The sequence below is a fragment of the Hyperolius riggenbachi genome, chromosome 2 (assembly GCF_040937935.1).
Source record: "Hyperolius riggenbachi isolate aHypRig1 chromosome 2, aHypRig1.pri, whole genome shotgun sequence".
Lineage (NCBI taxonomy): Eukaryota > Metazoa > Chordata > Amphibia > Anura > Hyperoliidae > Hyperolius > Hyperolius riggenbachi.
The window spans coordinates 114,132,052-114,141,740 of NC_090647.1; positions in this window are offsets into that span (position 1 = coordinate 114,132,052).

A 9,689-nucleotide genomic window follows, 5' to 3' on the forward strand; every position below is an offset into this window, starting at 1 on the left:
TTAACCTAGACTCTCCCGGGGGAGGAGCTAAGCTGAGAGTAGGAAGGACAGAGAGTGAGTGACACCAGTGAGGGTGTCACTAACAGGTCTGGGAACTGCCTCTAACAGTAAGGCCAGTTCTCGAGGTCGGGCAAGCCAGGTCGTTAACACACAGACAGATAAGGTACAGATTCAGGAGACAGTTACGTAATCCAATGGACAGGCAGAGTTTGGCAACGGAGTATCAGAATAGCAAGGTACAGAATCAGGAGGCAGATACAGAGTCCAGGAACGAGCAGAGTTTGGCAACAGGATATCAGAATAGCAAGATACAGAATCAGAGATCAGAGGAATGGTCAGGCAGGCAGAAGGTCATAACAAATAATACAATACAATATTCCTAAGCTAAGGTGTGAGCTCCGTGATCATCAACACCTTTGGAAACTGATCTAGAACACAGATACAGACAAGGTCTGAGTGCTACCACGTAGTGATCGCAACTCCAGACACCAGAGAAATGACCAGCACCCAGTATATATACTATAGCGCTCTCCAGCGCCACCCCTAAGTGCTGGACCAATGAGAACTGGTAAAAATGTCAGCTGACCAGCTTTGTCAGCTGACTCTCCTCTGGCTGTCATATAAGCTCTGCCTCTCAGCGCGCGCGCGCGTCCTTCTGAACCTGTGTGGACTATCAGTCCCAGCCACACCAGACATGTTTTGCAATGTATCTGCTGAGTCGGGCGCGGGACCCGCCGTGCTGCTTTCCAAGCAAGCGGCGGCCTCCCCGCGTCCAACAACACTGTCATTAACATTGTCATGCGCGCAATCTGCCGCATCCAACGCGGACTCCACCGCTCTGCCCATGCGGCATGCGACGGTTTCTCCGCGTTGTGCCGTCATGTTGGACGCGGAAACAGCCGCCTCACTCTGAGTACTTGCGGCGGCTTTTCCGCGTTTCCTCACAGTACCCCCCCCCCTGAGGAGTGGACTCCGGACAGCTCCTACCAGGCTTCTCAGGATGCAACGCGTGGAACTCCCTTCTTAATTTGTCCGCATGCATGCGACACTCAGGTACCCATGTTCTCTCCTCAATACCATACCCCTTCCAGTGAACCAGATATTGTACTGAGTTCTGTACTATACGTGAGTCTAAAATCTTCTCTACTTCGTACTCAGGTTGGTCATCTACCATCACGGGAGGAGGGGGAGTGGGACCCACATGGACTGCTGGCTTAAGCAGGGACACATGAAAAGATCTTACGCCACGCATGCTGGCAGAAAGATCAATGGCATAAGTAACATTGTTGATCTTTCTAGTTACTGAAAACGGACCCACAAACCTGGGGCCCAACTTGGCTGAGGGCTGTTTCAGGGTCAAATGCCGTGTGGACACCCAGACTAAGTCTCCTGGTTGGAACTTCCACTCTAAGGAACGTCTTTTGTCAGCTTGACCTTTTTGACTTTGAAACGCCTTCTCCAAATTATTTTTTACGATCCACCAAATGTCTTTAAATGACCTTTGCCAGGCCTCCAGAGCTGGAAACGGGGTGGAGGCGACTGGCAATGGGGATAATTTAGGCAATCTCCCAGTCACTACCTGAAACGGAGAAAATCCCAAGGAAGAACTTTTCAAATTATTGTGCGCAAATTCTGCGAAGGGCAAGAACTTGACCCAATCATTTTGCGCTTCTGCCACGTAACACCTCAAAAACTGTTCTAAAGATTGATTGACTCTCTCAGTCTGACCATTGGTCTGTGGGTGGTAGCCTGACGAAAATGACAGTTCCATGCCCATTTGGTGACAAAATGCCCTCCAAAATCTCGAGACAAATTGGACTCCCCGATCTGACACTATGTTTTCCGGAATGCCGTGCAATCGGAAAACGTGGATGATGAACAAATCGGCCAACTCCTGGGCCGAGGGGAGTCCTTTCAAGGGCACAAAATGGGCCATTTTACTGAAGCGGTCGACTACCACCCAAATCAGGGGCGTAACTAGGCCCCACCGGGCCCCCCTGCAGATTTTCAGAGCGGGCCCCCTCCCCCCCTGGGGCCCGCTCGTGGCCGGTTTTTGGGTGCTGGAGGGTTGGCAGCATGAGGGGAAAGCCTTGCCCACAGTCGGCGGGGAGAGGGGAAGTTCCCCCCTCTCACTCACCTCGGGGATCTCCCCTCTGCGCTCCCCTCCAGCTAGTTAGTGTGTGGGCAAAGGCCAGTGGGCAGCGAGCGGCGGGCAGATACATACCTTCTTCCTTGCGTTCCATCGCCGCCTTCTCGCTCTAGCGGCTGACGTCACTTCCGGAAGCGGAAGTGACGTCAGCCGCTAGAGCGAGAAGTCTCCGATGGAACGCACGGAAGAAGGTATGTTTCTGCCCGCCGCTCGCTGCCCACTGGCCTTTGCCCACACACTAACTAGCTGGAGGGGAGCGCAGAGGGGAGAGCCCCGAGGTGAGTGAGAGGGGGGAACTTCCCCTCTCCCCGCCGACTGTGGGCAAGGCTTTCCCCTCATGCTGCCACCCCTCCAGCCCCCAAAAAACGGCCCCGAGCGGGCCCCAGGGGGGGGGCGGCCCCCCCGCGGGCGCAGGCGCTGCAGGGCCTATTGCTACGCCCCTGACCCAAATGACCGACATGCCCTCAGACCTGGGAAGCTCACCCACAAAATCCATGGACAAGTGGGTCCACGGCTCAGTGCTGGGCGTAATGGAAAAAGCTACGCTTACGGATCATTACGCGTAATTTTACGCTATTACGCATTACGGAATTACGCTTACGGCATAGACATTCAATTTCGGTACATGTCTGTAATTACGCATAGCCCTTACGCAATTACGCATAAGAATACCGTAATTCAGGTTGTTACGTTATAGGCTTACGCGTAAAATCCCATTAGCAATTAATGCGTAAGGTCATGCTGCCAAGCGGAAAAGTTGACGCATGGATCAATGTTAGTTAGCTGCCGACTTTAAGGGTTAATAGCAAAGCCCCCTTAAGTGCTAAGAGCCTCACATTTGGAGAATATATTAAGGAGATCAGAAGGAAAAAGAGGAAATTTTTTTTTTTCAAAAAGACCTTATAGTTTTTGAGAAAATCGATGTTAAAGTTTCAAAGGAAAAATATATACATTTAAAAACCCGCCGACTTTAACGGTTAATAGCAAAGCCTGCTTAAAATTTAGGAACACCAAATTCACATGGTATATTAAGGGGATCAGTGGGAATAAGAGGAAACATTTTTTTTTTCAAAAAGACCTTATAGTTTTTGAGAAAATCGATTTTTAAGTTTCAAGGGCAAAAATGTCTTTTAAATGCGGAAAATGTCAGTTTTTTTTGCACAGGTAACAATAGTGTTTTATTTTAATAGATTCCCCCAAGTGGGAAGAGTTTTACTTACTTCGTTCTGAGTGTGGGAAATATTAAAAAAAAACGACGTGGGGTCCCCCCTCCCAGACCTCTTTAACCCCTTGTCCCCCATGCAGACTGGGATAGCCAGAATGCGAAGCACCGGCCGCGTGGGGCTCCGCACTCTGACTATACCAGCCCGCATGGTCCATGGATTGGGGGGTCTCGGAAGGGGAGGGGCAGCCAAGCTTTCCCCTCCCCCTCCGAGCCCTTGTCCAATCCAAGGACAAGGGGCTCTTCTCCACCTCCGATGGGCGGTGGAGGTGGAGGCCGCGATTTCCTGGGGGGGGTTTCATGGTGGCATCTGGGAGTCCCCTTTAAAAAGGGGTCCCCCAGATGCCCACCCCCCCTCCCAGGAGAAATGAGTATAGAGGTACTTGTACCCCTTACCCATTTCCTTTAAGAGTTAAAAGTAAATAAACACACAAACACATAGAAAAAGTATTTTAATTGAACAAAAAACATAACCACGAAAAAAGTCCTTTAATATTCTTAATTAACCATTAATACTTACCTGTCCCTTTAAAAGCCAGTTCCCACGCAATATCCTCGGAAATATACTAATCAGTTACAATGTAACAAAGTTGTTACAATGTAACAACTTTGTTACTTTGTAACACCACCGCACCCGACGTCACTCGCCGCTCACCCGCCGGCCGCCACATACACACTAAGTCCCCGCCGGCTCCCGCCGTCCACTCCGCCCACACCTGTCACCCATATACATGCTGGCACCCATGGGTGCCAGCATGTATATAGGTGACAGGTGGGAGAGGCGGGGAGGGCAGCGGAGCCGGCGGGGACTTAGCGTCCTTCACCCGACAGAGCTCTGAGCTATATAGCTCAGAGCTCTCGAAAGCATCTTTGTATTTGGACTCCAAGGAGCCCCATTGGTCCTTAGCAGACCAATGGGGTTCCTTCAAATCAGAAGGAACCCCATTGGTCTGCTAAGGACCAATGGGGCTCCTTGGAGCCCAAATACAAAGATGCTTTCGAGAGCTCTGAGCTATATAGCTCAGAGCTCTGTCGGGTCCGTGCAGCGCAGACGGGTATGCAACGGCGGCGAGTGACGTCGGGTGCGGTGGTGTTACAAAGTAACAAAGTTGTTACATTGTAACAACTTTGTTACATTGTAACCGATTAGTATATTTCCGAGGATATTGCGTGGGAACTGGCTTTTAAAGGGACAGGTAAGTATTAATGGTTAATTAAGAATATTAAAGGACTTTTTTCGTGGTTATGTTTTTTGTTCAATTAAAATACTTTTTCTATGTGTTTGTGTGTTTATTTACTTTTAACTCTTAAAGGAAATGGGTAAGGGGTACAAGTACCTCTATACTCATTTCTCCTGGGAGGGGGGGTGGGCATCTGGGGGACCCCTTTTTAAAGGGGACTCCCAGATGCCACCATGAACCCCCCCCCCCCAGGAAATCGCGGCCTCCACCTCCACCGCCCATCGGAGGTGGAGAAGAGCCCCTTGTCCTTGGATTGGACAAGGGCTCGGAGGGGGAGGGGAAAGCTTGGCTGCCCCTCCCCTTCCGAGACCCCCCAATCCATGGACCATGCGGGCTGGTATAGTCAGGGTGCGGAGCCCCACGCGGCTGGTGCTCCGCATTCTGGCTATCCCAGTCTGCATGGGGGACAAGGGGTTAAAGAGGTCTGGGAGGGGGGACCCCACGTCGTTTTTTTTAATATTTCCCACACTCAGAACGAAGTAAGTAAAACTCTTCCCACTTGGGGGAATCTATGAAAATAAAACACTATTGTTACCTGTGCAAAAAAAACTGACATTTTCCGCATTTAAAAGACATTTTTGCCCTTGAAACTTAAAAATCGATTTTCTCAAAAACTATAAGGTCTTTTTGAAAATGTTTTTTTTTTCTTATTCCTTCTGATCTCCTTAATATATTCTCCAAATTTGAGGCTCTTAGCACTTAAGGGAGCTTTGCTATTAACCCTTAAAGTCGGCGGCTTTTTTATATTATACGGGAGCGTAATATTACGCGATTACGGCAGTCTGTGTAATTTCAATGGGAGTTTACTGTCTTACGCGTAATTTGTTACGTGTAACAACGTAACCTACGGTCTACACGTAATTAATTACGCATAATACCGTAACCTTACACGTAACGCTTACGGTGCATTTGTAGTGAATTACGATGCGTAATTACGCTAATGCGTAATTTCGGCCCAGCACTGCCACGGCTCACTCGGGGTGGGCAAGGACTGCAACGTTTCCACAGGTGCCAGCCGGGAGGGCTTACTTTTTGCACACACCGCACACTCTCTAACATACTCCTTGCAGTCCGTTGCCAGAGACGGCCACCAAGCACACCTGGCAACAAGATCCTGTGTTCTGGAGACCCCAGGGTGTCCTGCGTTTTTGTGTGAGTGGAACATCTGCAAAATCTGAAGACGGAATGGTAGTGGTATGAACATAACCCCCTCAGGCTTCCCCTCCGGGACGTTCTGCTGAAAGGGACTTAAAGTCTCTGTCCAGTCTTTCCAAGTCTCAGTTGTTGCTAGCACCAATCTCTGTGGGACAATGGTCTCTGGGACAGAGGGCTGTGCTGTCTCTGGCTCAAAGCATCTGGACAGGGCATCTGCCTTAATGTTTTTGCTACCCGGAGTGTACGTAATTATAAATCTGAACCTCGAGAAGAACAATGACCATCGAGCCTGACGGGGGCTTAATCTTTTAGCCCCCTCGATGTATTCAAAATTTTTGTGATCAGTGTAAACTGTAATCGTATGTTTGGCTCCTTCCAACCAATGAAGCCATTCTTCAAAGGCCAATTTAATGGCCAGGAGCTCCCTGTTGCCTATATCGTAGTTTCTCTCCGCCGGAGAGAACCTACGAGAAAAAAAGGCACATGGGTGCAATCAGGGCCGGCCCGCTCATGAGGCGGGGTGAAACATTTGCCTCAGGCGGCAAACTTCTAGGGGCGGCACCCGCCCGGGGGGCCGGCCGCCGAGCCGAAGGGGTAGCGGGCAGGTCGGGGGTATTGGGCCTAGCGGTGGGAAGGGGGGGTCGGACCCCCCCTCCCTTGCCTGGGTCCCCTGATCTGCGGTCCCCTCCAGCTGTAATTAGGAAGCAGCCGCTTGCAGATCGTAAGAGGCAACGGGCGGGGAGGACTCACCTTTTCCGCGTTCCAGCGAGCGCTCCACTGACGTCACTTCCTGCATCGCCCCCACTGTATTGTAAGTGGACGGCGATGCAGGAAGTGACGTCAGTGGAGCGCACGCTGGAACGCGGATAAGGTGAGTCCTCATCGCCCGTTGCCTCTTACGATCGGACAGCGGCTGCTTCCTAATTACAGCTGGAGGGGAGTGCAGATCGGGGGACCCAGGCGAGGGAGGGGGGGATCCAACCCCCCTCCTCACCGCCAGGCCCAATACCCCCGACCTGCCCGCTACCCCTCCGGCTCGGCAGCCAGCCCCCCCCCCCCGCACCCACGGACGGGCGGGGGGGGCAGCAATCTTCTCATAAATTTGCCTCAGGCGGCAAAAAGTCTAGGGCCGGCCCTGGGTGCAATCTACCCTGCAACCCTGACCGCTGAGACAGCACAGCCCCTACCCCGACCTCCGAGGCGTCCACCTCAACAATAAAGGGATAGGCGGTGTCAACGTGTCTTAGGATGGGTGCAGAGCAAAACAAATCTTTCAAAGTGGAGAATGCATGCAGAGCTTCTGGAGACCAGTGGGTGGTATCTGCCCCTTTTTTAGTGAGACTGGTAAGGGGTGCAATGACAGTGGAGTACCCCTTTATGAACCTTCTATAGTAATTAGCAAAGCCTAAAACTCTCTGAAGAGATTTCAACCCCACAGGTTGAGGCCATTCCAGAACAGCAGAGACCTTGGCAGGATCCATAGACAGGCCCGAGGTGGAAATTATGTACCCCAAAAAGGTGACCGATGTTACCTCGAAGATGCACTTCTCCAATTTAGCGTAAAGCATGTTCTGCCTTAGTTTGTCTAACACAAACTTGACATGAGTCCTATGCTCAGAGAGGTTGTTTGAGAAAATAAGTATATCATCTAGATATACTAGGACGAATTTGCCCAACACCTCTCTAAATACCTCATTAATTAGTTCTTGGAAGACGGCCGGGGCGTTACACAGCCCGAAGGGCATCACTAGGTACTCGTAATGCCCGTCGGGCGTGTTAAAGGCCGTCTTCCATTCATCGCCATTTCTGATTCGCACCAGGTTGTATGCCCCCCGCAAATCCAATTTCGAGAAGATCTTAGCGTTGGTGACCTGCGTGAATAAATTGTCTATCAAAGGTAATGGATAGCGATTCTTTACTGTAATCTTATTCAGACCTCGGTAATCAATACACAGCCGTAGGCCCCCATCTTTCATCTTAACAAAAAAGAAACCTGCGCCCGCAGGCGACCGGGAAGGGCGATTGAACACCTTGGCTAAATTTTCACGAATGTACTCCTGCATGGCCACTTTCTCTGGCCCAGATAAATTGTAGAGATGGCCCCTAGGGGGCATACAACCAGATCGGAGATAAATGGGGCAATCAAAAGGGCGATGTGGAGGTAACTTATCAGCAGCCTTGGGACAAAACACATCAGAGTACTCGGAATATTGTACTGGTACCCCCTCCAAATGAATCCTGGTCTGGCCCAGTGTCACCCTCCCTAAACACTGCTGAAAACAATGCTCTGACCAACTTGTTAGTTGACCGGCCGCCCAATTAATCTGTGGGGAGTGAAGGTGCAGCCATGGCATGCCAAGGATGACTGTGGAGGTTGTCATGTGTAATACAAAAAACTGTAGTTTCTCCCTATGTAGCACCCCTATAGTGACTTCCACCTCTGGTGTTTGAGACAGAGGATGATTACTTTGCAGGGGGAATCATCTACTGCTGTAACCTGAATGGGTGGTTTTACCAGGGTGAGCGGAATACCTAATTTCTTAGCAAATTCGAAATCCATAAAATTAGCTGCAGAGCCTGAATCAATAAAGGCCTCTGAAACCTCAGTTTTATCTTCCCATGTAACAGTACAGGGAAGAAGTAACCGTTTATCCTCTAGGGGTAAAAGTCGCACGCCCAGGGTGTTACCCCCCACAACTCCTAGGCGGTAGTGTTTCCCGACTTGTTAGGACAATTCCGTACTCTATGACCCCCCTCTGCGCAGTAAAGACACAGCTGCTCAGACATCCTACGTCTCCGCTCCACTTGGGATAGTTTCGACCGACCAATTTGCATTGGTTCGGGTGGAGGCGAGACGGGAGGAGGTGGAGTTACTGGAGGCGAAGCGTAGGACACCATTCTTACACGGTTACTACCCCGGGTCTGCCTCTGATAGCGCAGCCTGCGGTCGACTCGAATGGCCAATGAAATGGCCTCATCGACTGTTTTAGGTTCAGGCTGACTTAACATCAGATCAGAGACCTCATCTGACAACCCCGATAGCAAACAATCCAAGAGGGCATAGGTGTCCCACCTGGCTGAAACTGACCACCTCCTAAATTCTGCTGCATAATCCTCGACCGGACACTTGCCTTGACGCAAAAGCTTGAGCTTTCGCTCAGAAGTTGAAGCAAGGTCTGGCAATTACTGCCATAGCTTTAAAAAATTCATCCACTGAGGTCAGGGCTGAGTCTTCGGTGGGCAAACTATACGCCCATGTCTGAGAATCGCCTGATAACAAAGTCTTAATAAATGTGACCCTTTGGGCCACAGTTCCTGAAGATCGGGGTCTTAACTCAAAGTAAGCTAATAATAATAATAATGGCAGTATTTGTATAGCGCCTTTCTCCTGTCGGACTCAAAGCGCTTGCGAGGCAGCCACTAGAGCGCACTCAGTAGGCAGTAGCAGTGTTAAGGAGACTTGCCCAAGAAACTCCTTACTGAATAGGTGCTGGCTTACTGAACAGGCAGAGCCGAGATTTGAAGCTAACACTCTACTTCTAAAATTTCGGAAGTCAGATCTGTGACCAGAAAATTTCTCAGGTACAGGCAAACGTATGTCAGAGCTAGGAGGGGATCGCACCTCATTCACTGCCGTCTGGAGGGTTTGTAAAGAACCAGACAAGGTGTTAATCATAGTCTTGTGACTACCCAGCACTTGGTTGATGTTGTCCACCAAAGTGGCAAGTGCGCCCAGACGGTCAGAGTGTGCGTCCATTTGTATTTTGGTCTGGCGTTCTGTAACGATCGGTGTAACACAGAGAGGGTCTGATTACCAGTGACCTGCAGTATCACCGAGAATGCAGAATATACCCGATTATTGATGATCTGCAGTATCACCGATAATCAGATATATCTACTAACCTCTGGACACCTGAGATAT